Raw genomic sequence first — 19,735 nt, 5'->3', positions numbered from 1 at the left:
AACAACATAGGAAAAACATTTCCTATGTGGGTCTGAACATGTGTGACTGAGCCACTGTCGAGGTAATCACCCAAATAGTAATAAATGGGAGGTGATGGAACGTACTGGGATGAAAAATTGCACAAGAACACGACTTCAAGGGAGTGAGATGGAAGAAGAAAAAACGATGTATACATTCCATAACACCAGTGTTCCGTGTTCAAATTGTTTTCGACTTTGCAGACTCGGATGTGGTGGTACATATTTCAGTAGGTTGTCAAGCGGAGCAAAATCAAAGTGACTGTTTAAACCCAGCTACTCAAACAGGATCAAGATTAGTTCTAAAAGCTCCTATCACACAGGGAACATTTAAGTAGTTGTCCTTCTTGATTCCTGTGTAAGAGGCCCACATCACACGGACAATGTGATTTGGGCCTCCTATTTAAAACCCTGGTCAACCTTTCTATCCTCATTCCAGCGAGACTCTCAATTACTCTTTCTTGTTGTCTGAGCTACCTCCTGTCTGTTCTGTTCATTTTGGATCTCTCGGTTCCTCTATTCTCAACTTATTTTGCAAAACACACACACACACACACTCCCTGAGCCACCACAAACCACACAAGGCTCTAAGGTTACGTCTACACGATTCCAGATACATTTGTGCACTTGTGCTTTTTTGTTTCAAAACGCTCTCCGTCCACACTAGCGTTTTCCAAAAGTTGCTCATCCACACTGAAACATCTGAAAATGCTTACATCTCTGTACTGCGCTTAGATGAAAATGGATTCCATCACTGTAATATATACTATATTGTGGTGTGCATTGTGTACTTAGCTAGGCTTCAGCAAGTTATTCACTTGGGCCTCAAATGTCCTCCCATGTTCAAATGTCCTAACCCTTCATCCCACTTGCATTAACTTATAAACAAGGACATGAGCATTGCGTGGCTGACTGACTATTGATCATTTGCCTGTTGGACATCAACATACAATGGATGACCTCTCATCCATGGGAAGTGCATGGCAACATCCAATGACATTTACACAAAGACAAAAAAGAGAAACAGCTGCTGTTAAGCAAATGACAAAAAAGGTTAAAGAACACGAAGCAGCCCAACAAAATCAGCAGACTCCCACCAACAAACACCACAAACCCAAAGGCCTGGAAGCGTCAAGGGTAGAAACCTGACACAGATGTCCAGCGGGGATAAAGGGTTTTTCCAGACATTTAAAGAAAATGTGCCAAGACTCCTTTTGCCCATTCATCTCTGCCAGGAGGCCTGCACCACAAGCCGCCCCAGCGTACCCACTAGGGAGGAAACAGACCCGGGAAAATGGCTCCATTTCGTCACAGGTGCTGCCTTTGAAAGGCTCCCTGGTTGGACTATCCTAGGGGGGAAAGGGGTGAGAGCTGGAACTCCCTCCAGAGGCCTCCAGGAGAAGAGAATAATGAATCCGTCAACGGTAGACGTGAGATGTTTAGTGTGTCGTGGCAAGAGTGTGGAATGAAACACCAGAAGCATAAAAAAAAAGAAAATGTCTAATATTTCAGAAATTCTATTAAATGTATGCTATCTATAGGAGCATCTGTCCCTGACTCATATTTGTTTTATGTCGACATGACAATATGTGCATAATGGATATAAGACAGGGTATAATAAGAGGAGATACTGAATATTGTGAGAGTTATTGTGGAAAAGATAAGTGGAAACAAATTTGCATCTCAGAGATGTGTCAATGAGAGGAAACATGGACATGTGGTCCCTAATCCTCCCACGCTGCCAGGAATCCATCATCATACACTTTTCCCCCTCTCGGCACATTGGCTCTTCTTCTTATGATTTTGTATTTTTGGGCATAATGCTTGTGTAAACATCCACAGTGAACAAGAAACTTTTTTGGGGCCCTCCCTAGCACCAGGTGGTCTTGGCAAAAAGTATGGATTTGACTCAATTGTGCCTCGATGACTAACACACATGACAAAATGACACAGAAAAGAGTGTCCTTGAGAGATTGATGAAAATAAATGTAGTACAGCAAGTTGTGCACTAGGTCAAAATTATACTGAATGTAGGTGCATAACAAAGGCAAACCACACTTACAATCATAAAAGGCAGCTTTTCTTTGTGTGTGCGTGCATACTTTTTGCGTGTGGTTTCTGTAAAATGGCTGAAAAACCCATTTCATGGCAGTGTGTCTTATGAATTGGCCTTATTTATATTTTGTGCGTTTTACATTATGTTAGTTGTATTTTCTGCATTATAAATGCTAGCAATACATTACATCTACATTATTCTGTACCAAAAACTATATTTGATACAGTTTAAGGTAATCTGCTTCATGTGCTTTCAAATGGCCTTTGGCATGGCATAAATATTAAATAAGTTACATGTTGAGGTCATCTCTGAAATGTATACAACATTTTCTGTTTTTAGCAAACCTTGGCCCTAAAAGTGTTTGTTGCAATATGCATTTCGATTAGTCTTGTCAATCTGGATATGCAAGGTCATTGGTGAAAATGGTACATGTGCATAAGATGATATCGCTGCTGAGAGTGGGAGAAAAAGCATCAACTAAGCAAAGTATGTGGATGTGTGCTTTTCAACACACTCAGCAGATAGGGCTCAAGCTATATCTAAGCTTTTAGAGATGCCATCAGATGTAGAAATGGGCTGTGGGCATTTTCGTTCTTCATAGGGGGGGAAAAAAAGTAAGCTCCTTTAACATAATAAAAGGTATGTGTGTGGACATGCCCGCACAATGGGCACCATTAGCCTATTCTGATGTAACCCTTTTTAATGGGTAGATAGCCCTCCATTGGAAACTGGGACAGTGGGCTGTAATTGATACAAAGGTGATACTTCATTCCTGTGTCATACAGGTGACATGGGCGCATACGTACAAATCCCTTTCTGCTAAGTGGGTGTGATTGTATTATGTACTGCTATACACTAACTGGTTGGCAAGGCTTTATAATATTTTAAATCTTATGGGTGTGCTCGCATCTGTTGCAGTTGAGGCAGTTACTAAATACTATATCACCTCCAAACCTAATGTTTTAACTAATATTAAACATCCAACTGATTACATTTTACAATTGATATTTCTGTATATTTTAAGTATGCCTACTTATTATTTATGTAAATTGCATAGATTATAAAGCATATCATTGTTGCTGCTCATTTACACTTCAATTTAAAACAATTATTTTTCTAGGCTGTGCAACGGAACCTTTGTGAAAATATTAATAATACTAAATAAATATGAAAGAGAATATATGTTGCGCTTTGCCAAAGACTGGCACACCCAATTACGGACGCTACAAACCTTCTAAACAGCCCAATCAGACCAATATATTTTCTGTGACATGAGACAGTAAGACCTCTCTTTTTATTTGGTTATATGCATTTTTTTCTTTTGTTCTCTTTGATTCATCCTACACCATTTCACCCAAGACAGCATGCTCCCACAAACAAAGCCCCAAGCAAAGACATGCACACAGGCTCAACAAAACAAATTTGCTATTTAATTTACCAGAACCCCTGACAGATTGGAGGAGGGTGAACATAAATACAATCACATCACTCAAGGTGAGGTACTTGAGCCACTAGAGAGGGAGAGTAAGAGGAAAAGCAATCTAAGTCAACAAGATCTCATCAAATGCCGTAACAGTAACACACACACTCCCACACAATTAAACTAGCTGCATAATGTTTTAATTTGCTATTTGAAGTAACCCAGTCAACCAACATTTCCTCTTATCTTCCATGTATTCCATCTCCACACTGTTTCATACAGTCAGATGAGCGTGAGAGAAAAATGGTGTGCTTGACAGAATCTGTGGGTTGCCATGAAAGGTCAAAACCCAGGGGTAGAGAGGAAGGAAGGGAGAGGGAGTGAGCTGTTAACGTTGGCATTCGGCCAATTGAAAAGAAGGCTAATGAACATAGTAGTAGGCACTTAGCGTAGACCATCGCCGGCCTCCAGTTAGATGTTGCCACCCTCGCTGTTGTGTCAATGGGGGGGAGGGGATTAATGATTGGACAAGGCTTTTGGTAATGACGGGCTCAGGGCAGTGCAGAGGTTAATATATGGAATAGGGAGACTGATGAGTAATGGTTCGTAAGATTTGGAGGTGAAGGGGATTTATTGGTAAATAGCCCAACAGTGGGATTATGACCAACAATCAGACCCTCATCTAAAGGCTCAGAATCTCCATTGACAAGGTAGCTAGGTTTATTAATCCCAAAGTGAAATCGAAATGAGCAGGTTACATTGATCCCACAGTTTCCAACTCAGTCCCATTGAGGAGAACAGAGATTGCGGCGGGATATTCACAACCATCTCCTTTGTCTTGGAGATGTTGATGTGCAGGTCTGATCTTGACCTTCCCTGATACACCCCACAGTAGCAGAGTCAACAGAGAACGTTAACAGATGGCAAGTCTCTGAGTTGACAGTACTGTCTCTTGGGGAGTTTTATGGAACAGGTTTATGACTTGAACTGCCAAATTGCAATCAAGTACAAATGAGAAATGGACTCAGCTTCAACTGCAAAAGGACAACTACAAAACCAGGATGTTGAGTCATTAGCCCTGTGCAGAATTTGACCTGACTGGAAACCTTAACCAGTGAGGACACATTGCTCATTGGATTTCACGGAAGGCAGTATCTCACAGAAACCGTGAGCAGAAAACAAGATTTGTCTCCAGTTGTAGCGAAAGCATAAACCTTAGACTAATCTTTTCGCACTGTTTTTTAATTGCATCGGCACAAGCAACTGGAGGAATGAATTGTCTGTTTGGGAGATTCTTTTTGTTGATGGGATGAGCATATGAATAGTCATGATTGCTTGGTGAACAGATATTCAGAAGGATAATTCAGTGGTTCTGAATTAGTCACAGTGTTAATGAATTAATGACTGACTGGTACAATGATTTATGAATATTGGGAGATACAATTTCAGAACAAAAACACAAATGTTGAGGTCTCACATAGCACAAAGAAACATACAAACAGGATTTATTAAGCTCATTTTACATCTGGAGAAATGTATGCACAGTGCATTTTGTGCGTGAGTTGTTTACATGTGCATGAACTTGAAATGTTAATCGCAGGATGCAGCCTTACCTTCCAGGCAGTGACGCATGCGCGCACATGGAGAAAGACAGCTAGATAAATCACTCTTAGCATGACCGGTCAGTTCCACATGGCAGCTCCCACACTCAACACTGCGCAGCCTCATGCACTCTCGGTTCCTGGAGTGTGCGTCTGTCCTGTCTGGCTCTCTCCTTGCACGCACAAACACACACATTGACCGGAACACATGCGTGCACACACACACACACTCACTAAACAAGGGCACAGATGCCCTGGTAACTCTGATGTACTTTACACGAGGGCACTGAGCCAAACACAAGCAGTGCAAAACACCACTGATGAAATCTTATCTAAAAGACTCAGCTGCTGCCCTGACACACCACACGTGAGGTGTGTGCTCGGGTGTGTGACGTGCACACTTGTTTATCATCTGTGGTGAGTGTGTGCCATTGTGTGTGTATGAGGGGGGGGGGAGGGAGTGATGGTGGCGGGGTGTAAATCTAGAGAGGAAAAAAAGAGATAAAGAACTATTTTCCCTCCTCAATGTTTGCACCTGCATGTCAACCTCCCTCCCTAATATTTTTGAAGCATAAACATTAAAGGAGCATGGTACCAGTATACCAGCACCTCTCTGGACGTCACACTTTCAAATACATAATAACTGCTTCAGTGGATGCTAGTTAAATGTTTAGTAAGACCATGGCAAGTACTGAAAAAAAACACAATGTTCTTATAATTCTAGCAAGTTCAGTGAAAACATTACAGGTGCTTCACATTTAGTTTGAGGACCATTGTGGCAGGGTATGCAATGCTATGGTACATTACGGTACTTTCAGGTAAACTACGTCATTGGCACTATTCAGTTGTAGCCAGTTTGAGTATTCATTCAAAATGAAAAGAAAAACAAATCTTCTCCAACTAGCTAATAAGCCAGATACACAAAGCCCCTTAGCCCCCTACCCAACTTTTCACTCCCTACCCCCACCCCACCAAAAAAAGCACATTACACTGCATTGTATTACGTTACGCAGATGAAATGTGAACATGAGTGCCATACGCCCACATATTTGATTATTTATCCAATTTGACAATTATGTGATGCTGCACTGTTATATCGTTATGGTACATTAGAATGCAAACTAAGACACTGCACTCCTCTCTCTTGGATTTAAGTGGAATTCAATGCTGCCCAAGCAATTAACATGTATTATTTCTGCTCCACTGACACTGTCCCAGCATGCTCTTTGAGTGACACTGAGCACACATCGCCTCCCTTATTCTCCATCCACTCCACTTCTGTGCCGTCGCCCGCCCCTTTCTCGCCAGGAAGCACGTTCTCAGGGGCATCTGTTTCGCCACAACATCATCTTTCCATTAGCTCAGTGCGAGCATGGTGTGTAGGGCAAACCTGTCCAGTTACCCGGCTCTTGACCAATCACTCCATATCATGTAGACACTATGTCCTTCTGGGTCCTGAGGTGGTTTAAATTGTGTTATATATATATATTGTGACGATTCGTCCCCTCCGTCACCGAGTACGTCCCCCCCCCCCGGGTGCAGGACAGAAAAAATGAGACGTTGAGACTGTCAGTTGCAGCAATACTTCAGTTATATTTCTTTTTATTTTATTTTAAGCGGAGCCAGCACGCTAGTAGACACACTGCCTTACTAGGTATTCAAAACGGGCAAAATAAACACTTCGTCGTCAAACAACTGCGCGTCAAACAAAGAATATCAGTAACTGGACAATTCTCTGGTGGTCCCTCAACCGCCGTTGCACCAGTCATTCTCCGGCTCCACTCCTCCCTTCCTTCATCTAATCGGGACCTTTTAAAGCAAGCACAATCAGGAATATGAGGTACACCTGTTTACTTGATCCCATCAATTAAGCATCCTTAGGCCTACCTCCCAGGAGAGGGTGCCCCCGGACCCTGTATTCCACCTGACCCCTCACACAATATATATATATATATACAGTACCAGTCAAAGGTTTGGACACATTTTCCCATCATAAATATAAGTATTTTATTCTTCATTCAGACAAAAAGTAGGTCAGCAAGTCTGATCACCAGATCTCATTTTAAAACCAAGGACCCACTGCCCACAGACCCATAAGCGTCCCAATTGTTTTCATGACTGGGATTATGGGATTGGGTTACTCTCATTTACAAGCTTTTTTCACGTGACCCAGCTGCACACAGAGTATGCAAGCAGAGCTTGTGTACAAGACAGCCTAGTGAGGCAGACAGTACATGGCCCTGTTTGACAGAATACGCCTCCAAACCTCGGCCTATTGGGTTCTGCCTTGCCATCACACACACATACTCTCATCCAATTTCATTGGAGGAAAAGCTAGTATGTGGTTAAGGAATGCAGATATAGACAAAAATTCTGTTCATTGTCGGCCTGAAGCGCAGGCCATGATCACGGGCTGTGAGAAACCCCTCTGGTGACTTCATATGCTAGACATCCCTGGACCGCCATGGTCACATCCATTTTGACCTAAAGAATATCTTGCATTATTCCCAGAAAGCCCCCCATGCACTACAGAGCATGGTGATTTTCAAAAAGAGAAATGGCACATACACAGCCATGGATGTAGTTGCCTTTAGCAAATTGCATACCATCGGCAGCAACCCACAGATAACAATGCCAGTGACACTGGATTGCTCTGTCAAAGCTATCGACTGTCTGTTCGAAAAGTATAATGCAATGCAGAGTGGGTCGATAATTCTGTGTATAGAGTGGATCTGACAGATGATACAGGCTAATTAAACCGAGGGTGCACATCAGTGAGCTTGATGCAAAACAACAAGACACAACAAGAGACGCGCTTTTCTGTAACTTCTGAGGATGCATTAATGTGTGGGTGTATGGAGGCCAGTGAGGGAAGAAAATCAATTGTTGGTATTGCCTCAAAGAATAAGGAACTGCAAAGAAATGACAATGTGAATACTTACCAAAAGAGTGTCACAAATAAACAGCTTTCAGCAAGAGTTGACTTTCTAAGTAGCACATGATGCCAGCCATTTGCTTCCACCTGCTTATGATATACAATTAATTGAATACCACCGGGAAACCTGAAAGTGTTGAAAGGTGCGCCACAGGTGTGTATGTGTTCAATCTGTGAGGTGAAACGAGCAGCAGGAGGGAGCTTGGTAAAGACTAAAGTGGTCCATCAAAGGCCCCAGCCAACATCAACACATCACCATGTTTCCATGGTCCAAATATACATCTAAAACTGACCCAATTTGTTTTGAGGGGGAAAAAAAACACAGCAAAGGCATAGTAAGAGTAAACAAAAACCTCCCAATCCACTAGACCATGCTTGATTTAGAATGGGAATGCCCATCTTCCGAAAGGCAGACATAAATTCATTAATGAACAAGAGATAGAGAAGAAAAAACTCCAGAGGAAATTGTTTTCACACGTGCACAGGGTAGACCTCTATTTTTAGAACACCTTCACAGATAGACACATAAGAGGGAGGCAGAAGCTGAATGAAATTGGGTGGTGGGGGGGGGGGGCTTGAGAGAAAGAGAGAGAGGGTAGAGATGGGGTCAGCAGAAAGGGTGGTTTAATGAATACATCTGGGGTTTTATTTTGAGCGCTCCTACATTCATACGTTCATGAATCAATGAATCGTGCCGCGTCTTGCCTTCAGCTAATCCCTACTCTCCTCGACTCCCCCGTAACAGCCACGCTGAATGTCTTGTCCCGATGAAACACAATTGATTTTGGCAGGTTAAGAACGCACGTGAGCGTGTGTGTGTGGGAAGTAAGAATGGCTGTGTGTGCGTCTCAGACAATGTACCGCACATTTTACAAAATGTGTGTGTGCACGTGCAATCTCCTGAGATGACTTGTCTCTGGGGGGGGATCATGAAAGTATGATGCAAAACGTGACTGAGAGTGCAGCCATTGTATGCGCTCATACTGAATGGATGAAGAGGGAGGGAGGGTAACGAGGCAGACATTCAGGAGGACGCAGAGAAGGGGAAGAGAATGCGAGAGAGTGACAGAAGAAAGAAAAGGTGAGGAAGAAGGCAAGAGAAGACTCGTGACACACACAAGTACACAGATGCAGGAGTCAAGGACCTGAGCAGCAGTCACACACCCAGTACTTACTGTTTAAAGTCTGCAGATGGGCCAGACACGTTGGCCCAAACAGATACACGTGCGTCCGAGAGCAGGGACACAGGCGGACCCTATTGATTCAGCATCACCACAGTGTCACTGCATCTGTCCTTGTCACGGCCATCTGGGCTGGAAGAGACTAGCCTCCTTGATGTTAACACACCCCAGCCACACAGCCACACCCTTGCCCCTGGGAGATGGTCACTGGGGATCCCAAAACCTGTTCTTTTCTGTTGTTTGGGTGGAGGAGCAGAGAGATGAGAGGAGAAGCCGGGAGTGCATGCCATGTGTATTCATGCGCGTACGATGGGATCTCAGTTTCCTAGCTCGCGGAGAAAAGCCAGACTGGAAGCAGCCTGTTAAAACAAATGATGTGATGGTATCATGACATACCATGCATAAGGTATGTTCACACCATTATGTAAGTTACGTTGCGTCATACTTGCGTAAGGAGCCATCTTTGAAATTCATCTTTTTTTTTGTTGAGCCCCTCCAAATCGTCTGACATCCTCCTGGGATATCCAGGATTACAGAGTCTGATTGAATGAGGGCCTGGTCATTCATTTTCACAGCTGTCTACTTACGTACCATTTTATCATCCCTAAAGTGCTCTTGTGTACCCAGCCTTATCTGAAGGAGAAAGTAGGGGAGTGAGAGTGATAGAAGAAGAGAGGGAGAGGAAAAGTGGATGAAAGGAGATGGAGAGCGATGGAATGAGGGAAGAAGAGTTTAGTAAAAGCAAAAAGGTGAAAAATGTGGAATGGATTAAGAAAGAAGAGAAGGAAAACCTCTAAAGGAGGACAAAGAAAGAAATAGAGCGAGAACGATACTAACACTAAGAGATAGATATTCCACTCCAATAACTATAGAGCTATTTCATTAATGTGGAATTGAGGCCATTACAGTAGTAGAAACGGTTAACTGCATGTGTATCCTCAAGCTAAAGAACTGTAAATAGCACACACGTTCAGAAGAATCACTGGCTGTATTGAGCCAGTGCTTGCAAAATAATAACATATTCAACTAGGTTGACCCATCTCGACAAGTGTCCTTAATTCTCTTCCTTTAAACATGCATTGTGCTATTTTAGGCTTTATTAGTTGAAGAGTCACGTTTTTTAAATCTTTCCTATAAACATTATTTGTATTAAATGATACCAGGAATAAAATGATTTAAGATATTCTACAGTCTTCAAATCCTGCCATTCCTTTATTTATTAATTGCAGGGTAGAAGTATAATATCTATTTTTTATATTATAGAATGACACACATCTGTGCAGAAACAAAGCATTAATATGAGAGTGCCAGGCACTGTACATCTGACCATGTGCTCATCCTCACCCCCTGCTGCCATGCTGTGTGTTCAGAGGACGAACATCTGAATGGCTGAGTGCTTCCCTCTGTCCCTCCCTCTCCCTCCTCCTCTTTCTACCCCTCTCTCTACCCCTCTCCATCTTTCTCTCTTTCTCCCGGTCCCTCTCTCTCTCCCTTCCTCTCGCATCCCCGGAGACAGTTCGCCATGCGGGGCATGCAGGGGAAGAAGAGTGGCTATCTTTAGAAACCTGCTGGACTTGCGTGCCTGTGTGTGTGTACACGTGCAACACGTAACTAAAGTGCTACTGTATTTGAGACTCCCAAGGTGCACTGTCACACAGACTGTGAAAACACATCCGAAATATGTATATCTACCCTCCTGTCTGTGTGACAGTAGAGTAACACATGGACGTTCGAGCACGCATACACATCCACCATCTGTAACTGGCCAGCACGTGTTTTTCCACCAAGCCAAACATTTGCAACAAAATCGCAATCTTGAGAGATAGAGAAAGAGAGAAAAAAAGTACAAAATGAAAAGACAAGAGAGAGGGAGCAGGAGAGAGAAACAGCGGGTTAGGAGGGCAGGTTTTTGACATAACACTGGCTCATAATGCTGTCTGGTTCCATTACAGTAGCATGGAAATCAGTCGAGCCAAAGACTCCAGGGAAGCCATAGCACCGCAGCTCACTGCACGCAGCTCTGCCCCACCTCAACATGCATGTGTGTGTCCTGTGTGTGTGTGTGTCGGACTTTGTCAACTGTATGAAGGCCCTTTTAAATGAACTTGACTTGTGTGCAAAGGTACTGTAGATGTCTGTGCACGTCTGCATAAATTACTGGGTTGTTTTTTGGTGTCTATTTAATATTACAGGGTGACTGTCAAAAACAAACTTGAGTGCATGTATGTGTAAGATGAAAAGACTTTTCATCAACTGTGCAAGGAAGTGTTTGTGTCTGTGATTCTTTGTGTGTGTAAGGAACACACAAATCAAAATGTATTTGTATAGCCCTTTTTACAAGCAATGTCACAGAAGGCTTCACATACACCCATAGAACTGCCCCTCAACCAACCTAAACCCTCAAGCAAGACAACGAAAAACTCCAAGAAAAACTCACTAGAGGAGAAAAAATGGAAGAAACCTTGGGAGGAGCTATTCAGTGAGGGTTGTTGTCCATCAGGGAGACGATGTCCACTTGGTGACCAACCAATGCACACCCCGTTCAACATGTTGTTCGTAGGTTATCTCTTGCCTGATGGCTCCCACGTGTAGCTTGTAAGGAATCTGCAGGAGACATACAGAACACAAAGAGCAGGAAGATAGAGAGTGGCATTTCAGGGACAGACTGTCCCTCATCCATTAAGGGCAGAATGAGCCATGAAGTCCCTGGACGCCTTGCAAGAGTGTCTGTGACTTTGACAGTCTTTTCACTGATAAACTTTGTGTGTCTGTGTGTGTGTTAACTATATCAGCACCCCCACAGTAGGTCAGATGGTCTATCATGGTTTTAGGGTTGGGAACCCAGCACCAAAGAGAGTGTGTGAGAGAGATACAGAAGGGGGAGAGTGACTACAGATCTAATCTAAAAAGGTGTCCACTTTAAAATACCTCAATCTTTGTTTCCGCTTAGCTGTAAACACAACTGAAAAAAACAACCAATTGGCGAACACCTTCAAACGACAAATGGCAGGGCTGAGAATGGGAGAGTGTGTGTGTGAAAGTTGTTCAATGTGTTATGGAAGCCAGTGGGGCCACAGATACTTTAGGTTTAGTCTTTAGGAATGTAGGAGGGAGTGGTAGGCTAATAATTAGTGAGTCAGATGGCTGAGCGGTTCGTGAATCGGGCCGTTAATCAGAAGGTGGCCGGTTTGATTCCCAGCCGTGCAAAATTACATTGTGTCCTTGGGCAAGGCACTTCACCCTACTTGCCTCGGGGGAATGTCCCTGTACTTACTATACGTCACTCTGGATAACAGTGTCTGCTAAATTACTAAATTTAATAATTCCTTTTTAACTCTGCAGGCTGGATTTGGATAAGGGGGAAGGTCACAATAGTTCTCTCCCAGACAATACTGTGGCCCCCAGGTGTGGCCCCAACCCACCCCCTCACTATTCCCACCTCCATTGATTGACTAATGAGGTCTCTACCATCTAACACTCGTTTTCAGTCTCTCTCTCTCCCCACATCTCTCTCTCTCTCCCCACATCTCTCTCACTCTCCCCACATCTCTCTCTCTCTCACACACTTCCTCTGACTCCCCGGGCCATTTGTGATTTCTGTCCCTAGCCTCACCCAACCTCACTCAACCAACGAATTAGTTACAGAGAGATGACTGAGCCGGTGGGAGACTGCAGGCAGCTCAGGTGGTGAATAATGCATGGTTGGCCAATCTTCTGCTTAAAAAGGCACAAGACACAATTTAAGTACAGAGACATACTATCAAACACACGCACACACACACGTTCTCACGCGTACACACACACACACACACTGCGCCAACAAGGTCTGTAAATGCAGGTAGTGGTTTTAACAAGAATATCGGTGTCAGGAGCAAGCATGTGACTCACGTGGTGAAGGAAAATGTTACGACGAATGAACACCCAAACAGGCAAGGACACTGTCCCTTATGAGCAGGGACATCTGCCACAACATGGGAGACTGCAAAGAGGGGTCAGTCGCATGATCAATACTACCTTTTGCTTTGTCGATTGGTACCCATTTCCCTCCAGGGATTTTGACAGTACACCACCCCCCTCACAATCCCTCCTCCTCCCAACACCTGAATTCAACCATGTTTGACTATAATTGATTTAGTTGTAGGAACCGGAAGCCTGTGGCAGCTTGGCAGTCTGCATTCGATCGATAAGAGGTTTGGTCTTGCTGACGTGTCAATGCCAACTTCTTTAAAGCTGCTTCCTTGCAGGAGCCAGGGTTCTCAGAATACCTTGGAGAGGCAACACCCTCGATTGTGGTGCATTACCGTATTATTCGGAAATAAATACATGGCTTATACCCCGATTTTATAAGCAAAACAACAGTTTTTTACAAAACAACAGTACAAAACAACACTTTTTTCGTGAATGCTATTTAAATATTAGCTAATTCCCGGGCAATAGAAAACATATATTATGCACTTACTTCAGGGAGTCAGGTGGCTGAGCGGTGAGGGAATCAGGCTAGTAATCCGAAGGTTGCCAGTTCGATTCCCGGTCATGCAAACTGACGTTGTGTCCTTGGGCAAGGCACTTCACCCTGCTTGCCTCGGGGGAATGTCCCTGTATTCACTGTAAGTCGCTCTGGATAAGAGCGTCTACTAAATGTAAATGTAATGTACTTACCAAAATAGAGAAAAGTGTTTTGAATATTTTATTGTCACCACATTTTTGCTAGTCATTGAACGTTAATAAAATAAATTCATTGGATGTAATTGCTAACAAACAATAACTAATGAAATGTTTATCATATTTATACAATACACGAAACACTTGGCTTTATTTCTGGACATACTATCCACAACCGAAGTGTATTACACAACAGCATGCTGTAAGATCGCCTATACTCGTGCATTGCTTGGTATCATTGTTCCCGTATCAAGTGCAGCCTATAGTCCAGTGTGGCTTATACCCAGATTTACAAACAGAAAGCTCCCATACTGGTGGGGTGCGGTTTATAGAAAAGTCGGCTTATATTCTGAAAAATACGGTTATGTCTGCCATGGCACTGTTGAACCTTGAAAATCCCAGAAACTGTGAACCTGTAGACTTTAATTTCGGCTCAGAATAAAATGACAGTATGGCTCTCATCATCGCCCCAAAACTGCATTGGTGCTAGAGAAAACTATACTAAAAAGAAAACTAATAGAAATTAATAGAAAACTAAAAATATACACAACTGTATCCTACACAATAGCAACTACCCCTCCGAGGCCAGTTTAATAGTATTAACAGAAATTGATACAATAAGTATCATGACTTTTGATGAACACACCAATTCTACAACCAAAGAGCATACATCTAACTGAAATAAAAAAACATGGAGACAAAGGAAAGAAAAATAGCGTTCGGAGAGAGAAATGCAGGAAGATGTGTGTGTGCATTTGGGCGTGCATGTGTAAAGGATTCCAAACAAAAACCTTTATCTACAAGTGAGAATAAAAAGTCAATAGCAAGCCCAGGCCCAGACTCAAGTCCTCATTACCTCATCCTACCTGACCACCCGTGGTGATCCACTCATCTTCTTCAACCCCCCACCAGCATGGGACACCCGCTGATGCTCCTACAGCTCTTCCTAGCTCACAGTCTTGCATTCTGGGTATGGCCAGTCATTTCAATGGGCCCTCCTAGGGTCTTCAGGCTGACCTTTGGAGCGTGGGGTTTGAACACCTTGAAAGCTGTCCTTGTTTTAGACCAAACCAATCTCAGGATGACAGTATCTGGGTGAGTAAACAGAAAAAGGCCTGACTAAATGTCAAAGTTTTTGGAACAGGAGATGGGAAAGATGTGAATTGGTGTCAGGAATGTGTATGTTTGTCACATGCTTCACAAATGTGTCACGATGTACATAAAAGCTACAATCTTGGCAGTAGTACCACCATCAAAGCACCAACACCCAGAGCTGAGCTAGAGCTAGCATGTGCACACATGGGTTGGCCTTGGGTAAAGAAAGCATTACTGTATGTCTGGCACCAAGCTTTTTGCTTCACATAGATTACACACCCCTGGCAAAATGTCTCACACAGAGTCCTAATTATCCAATCCATTTAGCATTTAAGCTGTTCAATTATGGAGCATCACATACCCAACAAACTAATAGAAAGGTCAATTGTTACGACTAATCTCTGAATCATTAGATTGGGTCCCTTAGGATCATTGGTCTAGCAGCTAAGGAAAGTCGCAATGCTGCGACAGCCTAAAGGCCCAATACCTTGTCCACATTGCATTGCAGCATGTGTTGTTTTCCAATGGGACTTGGTGGATCACAACATTAAAAAGGCAAGAAAGACAATACTCCCACACTGAGGATGACTCAATAACGACTTCAGGCCAGTTTCTCCTCCTTTCCTTCATCTCTATGGCGCCCCAGTGATAAAAGATTTCCAAAAGAACATCTCTGAGATCTTTCCATTATGAGAGGTGTGACTTATTACTCTTCCTTGCACAGTGTTCCACAATCACATGCATTGTTAAACCATCTAGATGAAGGGTCTGTGATAGTCCAGACAGGCCATTACTTACAGACACTGATGTAAATGATGATTACGATGACAATGAGGCTAATGATATTATTACTTATCATCATGCCAGAGGTTGTAAAGATGCAGACTGGATCTGACTGGATTATAAAGTAGAAGAATCCATTCGCAGTAGATTCTCCACTGGATTTTTTTTTTCTTACTCTTACTAAATAGGGTTCGCAGTAAGGTCATATGAGTACTTAAATTCCATCTTTGTAGACAACTTTCTGCATTGGTGTTGAGGACTTATATAACCGTTACTGATTCCAACCATTGTCGGAAGTCATATGCTTGAAGTCAATTATAGCTCATGATTAAAGACTTTTGAATCATTAGGAAAGCGAGGAGACCTTTTGACACCCGGCCGTATTGGCTATTTAGTAGCCAAATCAGCTCCACTTACTCTGAGACTTGAGGTACACATGCAACCAAAGAGTTGGTCCGAGCTACTGAATTTAATATGATGGTTTGTGAAGCCCTTCATTACCTTGCAGTTAACATCATGATAAACTTTACCAGGTGATGGCTGGTCAGTCTAAACCCAGACTGTGCGGCTAAAGGGTAGGGTTCTGCTTTGACCTCTTGTACAGTATTTATTTAAACAGTGTATGTGGGAGGGCTCAACCACAGAGACTGAGTCTTCAGTGACTTTGGTGACTACACTGTATGCAGGGCCGGCCCTAGGGTTTTGGGGGCCCTAAACAAAAATAGTGTAGGGGGCCCTTTGATTGGCCAAATGTTTCTTTTTGCAAGATTTTACAAATGTTTAGTTTGTTTATTGGGTTAGGCCGGCCCGAACTGTATGTGTGTGAGTCACTGTCAGGAATGCTACTCGAACTCTTCTTTGAATCTCAGCCTAGTTTGCACTCGCTGATAAGTGTTTCAGCAATAATTTGTTAATAAATTAGGTGTCCAAATAATTTTATTATGCATGTCATGTATTTATTGATGGAACTGTCTAAATTCATGAGCTCATTTTAAATAAAATATTTGATGTCAGAAAGGACCCCCCTGTGAACTGAAATATCTATTTCAAACTTAGTGTAAAGATATCTTTCCACCTGCTGTATCTGTGAAACTATGAACGGAACGCTCTGGACTCTTGGCTTGTAGCAGGCCTGTGGCTGAGTCTTCAGACTACTAAACGCACATGTGATATTAAACGTGCCCCTCAATAATTAATGGATTTCAGATGCAGAGCTCTTTCTGAAAATGTGCCAAAGCTAAGGGGGATGGAGCTTGATGTGTCTAAAATATTTACGGAGAGATGCTAAGTTTACATGAGCTTCTTTCTAAAGATAGCATTGGCAGGGCAAATGTGGCATGTCACATGAAAGGTACAAGGATCCAATTTTGGAACTCAGAGGCAAAGTTTTATTCTGTAATCCTTGTGTATGTTTGTTTTTCCTTTTTTGTAAAGAAAAGTGGTACAAATGTCAAATGTTGTAGACTGGGGGTTAAAATCACTTCGGTGTGTATCCTACCCCTTAAGCTTTATTTGATGATACAAAGCCACAAGTATTTAAAAAGTAACGATTACTTGAAAAAGAAAGGAAGGAGGGGATAAGAGTAAATCAGAACAGTGCAACAGTGAACATAAGCAGCAAAGACTGTACTCCTGATTGTGCCAGGAATGATTGTCTGCCAACAGAAGAAGTGTTAAAGCAGAGCGTGCCTCATCTCTCCAGAGGTAGCCCATATCTCAAGACACAAACTGGCATGAAATCAACTGACATGGCATTACATTAACCTTAGCGTGAAAACATACAGGCACACAAGACAAACGGGAGAACCATCTGTCCATGAGAGGGTACCAAGCTTGTTAAGTCAACAACTGTACTTGAACAGTTTGTCCACTGCCTTTGTTGTACAAAGAAACGGTTACCTTCAAAATGTCAAGCACACCCCCCCAATGTGAGCTATCCACGGGTTTTTGCTGGCGTGTTGGTTTTATGACCAAACGGGTATAAAACACTGGAAAATCAGTGGATTCAGTTGTTCTGAACAGTAAACAGCATGGCGCCTAGATGACATAAGGGTGCGAGGGGGGCTTCTGCTACTAGTGAGTGAGTTGTTCACTTCAAAGCAAATGATGAATAACAACCAAGTAATGCTAGGGTAACGACTGTGATACATGAACTAACGATAGCCAAACGTGTGCAACGTTAGTCAAACGTTCCACAAACGTTCAGCGTTATCCAGCGTTTAAAATTAAACGTTGAAGAATGCTGGTCGCCATGAGAAATTTTGTGCATGTTCAAAACTTTTTTTTTTTGGACCAGCGTTCTCCACCGATCACCGACGATTACCAGCGTCCATACAACGCTCTTCTGGCGCTATACCAGCGACCATTGACGATTATCAACGTTTCCTCTAACGTCATAGAACGTCGACCAGAACGTTATGGTGTGACGGGGCCTTAAGGTGCCTCAGAGGATCAACATGGCCCTTGATGCAAATTGGTGGATCCGATTCTCACTGAAGCTTAACTTTTCAAAGGTGCAATATATTCAAGTGGCTGAGTACTAACATCAGCATTAGCAGCTTATGCACGAGTGGTACAAGACTGTTGCACACATGCAGATACACACCCATATTCACACACACCAGCTGCATAATGAAAAGACAGATATGTAAACAGAATCACTAATCTTATCTTCAATGGGAATAGGGATTCAAGTTGGATTTTTCAGAGTCGATCAAATGCAAAATCCGGAGGGAGAGAGCTTGTGGGGAGGTACGTCCTTAGTTAAACATGAATTGACTGATACTGTATATTTCAATACACAAGAGGACAGACAGACTTTCAGAAATTAAAAGAAAGAGGGATGAGAGAGACACACATACAGAAAGTGAGAGAGAGAGAAATAAGGTCAATAGAAAGCCAGAGATTATTTTCTCCTTATCCTAGTGGAGCTGGACTGTCTGCATTCACTTAATTTTTTTCTGGGCCAATTTACTTTCTCTCTTCCTTCTCTAAAGTCACTCCTTCTCCAAGAATGTGCATTCAGCCAATGCTTTGCAAAGTCAAGTTTCATTTCCAAGTTTCCACCATCACCCTCCCGTCATCCACTCCCAACACACACACCCATTGTCTCCCTCTCAATGTTTTAACCTGCGATAACAACTTTTGCCTGTGCACTACTTAAACTTGTTTTTCTCAGTGACGTTATCGGAGGGAGCATGCGTCATCCCTAAAGAAAACCTGATGACGTCGGTTCTTACTCAGAGACGTACAAAGAACATCAGTCTAACTCCCCAAAGTAATCAATATGCAGAGAGCTATTCCTCTGCAGCATCCTAATAGCCAAATAGCCAAGCACTGTCTATATGCATAGCATGATTCCAAAGGCATTGCACAAAAACCAATTCTGGACAAATTTGTGTTTCGTTATGTTTTATAAACATATTACAGCTCTTCATAATCTGCAAGAATAATCTGTGTAACCATAATCTATGACCACAGCAAGAATTATATTATGAACAGCCACATTGTTACTAGTTTGAGAGAAGATGTAGGATGCGAAACAGGCAAAAGGTGTCTAGTTGGACTTGCACTAAGACAATTGGCATGTGATTCAGATGTTCACTTTTGTTGCTGAACTTTATAGTTTCCTATTGATGCGCTGTTGGAGGTTTCAGTTTAGCCTTGGCTTCAAAAGGAATCTCACACAGGCAGCCTTTTACGAGCTGTTTTACTCCCCCCCTCACTTAAACAGGAACAGGCTTTATGAAAGTGAAAACAGGATCAAAATACAAATGGCCGTAAACTCAACATCAGATGGAGCAGTTTTACAGCTGTCTGTTATTCTGCCATTTTGAAATGGCGAAACTGCCACGTCAGATGTAAGCGGCTGACATTTACAAGAAAGAAACAATTACATCTGAGCTGAAAAAGGAAGAAGGTAAAAAACATAGCTCTCTCGCTGTCTCACTTTTAAAATGCAACAGCTCACGAGGACAAAAAGGT

The sequence above is a fragment of the Osmerus mordax genome, chromosome 14 (genome assembly GCF_038355195.1).
Source record: "Osmerus mordax isolate fOsmMor3 chromosome 14, fOsmMor3.pri, whole genome shotgun sequence".
NCBI lineage: Eukaryota > Metazoa > Chordata > Actinopteri > Osmeriformes > Osmeridae > Osmerus > Osmerus mordax.
Note: the sequence above shows the minus strand (reverse complement) of the source record.